Source organism: Coregonus lavaretus, assembly GCF_964263955.1.
Source record: "Coregonus lavaretus genome assembly, contig: HAP1_SCAFFOLD_4258, whole genome shotgun sequence".
Classification (NCBI taxonomy): Eukaryota; Metazoa; Chordata; class Actinopteri; order Salmoniformes; family Salmonidae; genus Coregonus; species Coregonus lavaretus.
The window spans coordinates 22,381-26,110 of NW_028164458.1; positions in this window are offsets into that span (position 1 = coordinate 22,381).

Here is a 3,730-nt window from a genome sequence, read left to right on the forward strand (position 1 = left end):
ATCACAGCTTGCCAGGTGTCACAACCTACATTAGCCCAGTCAAGAATGCATTCTTTCTAAGTTAGTCATCCCATCAATTATAAAAAATAATAAATCTCTCACACCAGCTAACAATTTACTTGTTTTGTCCTGTTTCTACCGATGCAATTCATTTGGAAACTGTCCCAGCTTCGTAACTAATCAGCTAACATTGGCAAACACTGTAGTTAGTCTGTCAGGCAAGAAAGTAAGAGTTGATTGGAGGAGAGAGAGAGAGAGTGTGTGTGGAATGGGAGGCGTGTAACTGTATCACACACTTTATTATGGAAACCCCTTATTAGGAAGAGAGTGTGTATGGCTGAGAAAAAGGAAGAGAGAGACAGTGAGAGAGAGAGAGATTATGTTCCTGACCACAATTGTATCCTATTTGTTGCTCCTTTCCTCTCCCTCTGTTACTCTGTTCCTCTAGGTCAGTGAAAGTGAGGGAAGTGATGTGGAGAGTCAGGGCTGAGCAGCAGAAGGTAGGGAGGAAAAGGAGTTAGAGATGATTGGAGGGATAGAGATGTGGAGGGAGAGGAGAGTGGAGGGAGAGAGGAAGAGGAGGGAGAGTAGAGGAAGAGGAGAGTGGAGGAGGGAGAGTAGAGGGAGAGAGGAAAAGGAGAGTGAAGGAGAGGAGCGTGGAGGGAGAGGAGAAGGAAGAGGAGGGAGAGGAACATGATGAGGAAGAAGCAGTGGGCGAGGAGGTGCAGAGGGAGAGGAGGGAGCAGAGAGATAGGAGGAGGAAGAGGGAGGGGAAGAGGGAGAGCACACCCGAGAGGGTGTGTTTCCATGGAGTGTGTCTGCCCCATGTCCCACCATTCAAAGTGAGTTGTTATGGAGTTGTTTTTAAAAGTGGTAGGAACTTATCTGTTTCAAAGCTTGTAATGGATTACAACTAGAACATCTTGACCAACTGAAGAGCTATTACAATGTTGGAAGCACAGACAGAAAAGGCTTGCGAAAGTACTCATCCCCCTTGGCATTTTTACTATTTTTTTGCCTTACAACCTGGAATTAAAATGGATTTTTGGGGGGTTTGTACCATTTGATTTACACAACGTGCCTACCACTTTGAAGATGCAAAATATATAAAAAACAGAATTTGAGCGTGCATAACTATTCACACCCCCAAAGTCAATACTTTGTAGAGCCACCTTTTGCAGCAATTACAGCTGCAAGTCTCTTGGGGTATGTCTCTATAAGCTTGGCACATCTAGCCACTGGGATTTTTGTCCATTCTTCAAGGCAAAACTGCTCCAGCTCCTTCAAGTTGGATGGGTTCCGCTGGTGTACAGCAATCTTTAAGTCATACCACAGATTCTCAATTGGATTGAGGTCTGGGCTTTGACTAGGCCATTCCAAGACATTGAAATGTTCCCCCTTGCTTTAGCAGTATGCTTAGGGTCATTGTCCTGCTGGAAGGTGAAACTCTGTCCCAGTCTCAAATCTCTGGAAGTCTGAAACAGGTTTCCCTCAAGAATTTCCCTGTATTTAGCGCCATCCATCATTCCTTCAATTCTGACCAGTTTCCCAGTCCCTGCCGATGAAAAACATCCCCACAGCATGATGCTGCCACCACCATGCTTCACTGTGGGGATGGTGTTCTCGGGGTGATGAGAGGTGTTGGGTTTGCGCCAGACATAGTGTTTTCCTTGATGGCCAAAAAGCTCAATTTTAGTCTCATCTGACCAGAGTACCTTCTTCCATATGTTTGGGGAGTCTCCCACATGCCCTTTGGCGAACACCAAACGTGTTTGCTTATTTTTTTCTTAAAGCAATGGCTTTTTTCTGGCCACTCTTCCATAAAGCCCAGCTCTGTGAAGTGTACGGCTTAAAGTGGTCCTATGGACAGATACTCCAATCTCCGCTGTGGAGCTTTGCAGCTCCTTCAGGGTTATCTTTGGTCTCTTTGTTGCCTCTCTGATTAATGCCCTTCTTGCCTGGTCCGTGAGTTTTGGTGGGCGGCCCTCTCTTGGCAGGTTTGTTGTGGTGCCATTTTCTTTCCATTTTTTAATAATGGATTTAATGGTGCTCTGTGGGATGTTCAAAGTTTCTGATATTTTTATATAACCCAACCCTGATATGTACTTCTCCACAACTTTGTCCCTGACCTGTTTGGAGAGCTCCTTGGTCTTCATGGTGCCACTTGCTTGGTGGTGCACCTTGCTTAGTGGTGTTGCAGACTCTGGGGCCTTTCAGAACAGGTGTATATATACTGAGATCATTTGACAGATCACGTGACACTTAGATTGCACACAGGTGGACTTTTTAAACTAATTGTGTGACTTCTGAAGGTAATTGGATGCACCAGATCTAATGTAGGGGCTTCATAGCAAAGGGGGTGAATACAGATGCACACAACACTTTTCCGTTATTAATTTTTTTGAAATTTTTGAAACAAGTTATTTTTTTAATTTCACTTCACCAATTTGGACTATTTTGTGTATGTCCATTACATGAAATCCAAATTTAAATCAATTTAAATTACAGGTTGTAATGCAACAAAATAGGAAAAACATCAATGGGGATGAATACTTTTGCAAGGCACTGTATGTGTTTTGGGGGATGCTCAGCATTGCCATCATCAATGCGTACGTTGTTTGAGGGACCCTGCAAAGGTCCCTTCCCAGAAACCGCAGGCGCTTATTCCTGAAGGCATTCAAATGTTGTGATATGGCTACAGTGGCAGGAAGAGGAGAGCCAAGAGTGTGGCGCCAGGGCGTGTGGACCGAGTTGTAACTCATTTGAAAGCAGGTGAAGTTTGAAGGGTGCAAGAGAGGGTGTGTGCAGGGCATATAGTGGGAGATGTGTAGCAACCTCCTTTGGGTGCTCTATGTGTTCTGTGCCACTTTGAAGGATGGGGCCGTGCTTCCAGAAGTTCCATGACATGTTGTAGGCTGAATGCATACTCTATAGTGACAGTGTGAAATATGAATTTGTCCTCCAAATCTTTTATTGTCTCTGAACAGTTTTGTATCTTCTCTCTTTATCTGTATCTCTTTAATACTTGTTGCATTCACTGAATTGTTGTCAAAGTAGGCTACTATTTCAACATTTTGTGTCAGGCCTGGTCTGTACTAAATCTTATTGAGAGAGGTTATCTACATTTTAATATAGTCTCTGAATAGTTGTTTGTGTTGAGTGTTAATCGTTTTTGATAGTGCGTGTCTTTACACAATGGAAGACAAAATGAGTGTTATTCCTATTGACATGAATGTGGTGTCATATTGAAGAAGAGGCTGTGCTCTTTAAAACTAATTAAACTTGTAATTGTCATTTGTTATTTGTTTTTGAGCTATGTCTGTTTGAAATGTGTGAGAAAATGTGCTTTATCTTGAGAATTCTCAGTAATCTACAGCAGCATTCTAGAATTCTACTGGGGTCTAAAGGGGTAACTAATTGCCAGGGAAAATAAGGACCATTGTACATTTTAAAAAAGCTTTTGCCACTCCTTAAAGCTGACAGTTTGCTGACTCTCGCGTTTGATTGGGCTTCAGAGAGCCCTCGACAGGCACTTACCCTTAGCATCGCAAAATAACAAACAAAGCAGTAAAGCGTTGAATTGCACTTTCATAAACTTCTAAAGGAAACGAGAGTCAGCTCCTTTAAAAAGAGCCCTGGATGATAAAGATGTGGCACTCCACTCTCTACTCATGGGTCTTGTGCCGTGTTTGTAATGACTTCTCACGGTCCTAACAAACCACTTCTCATG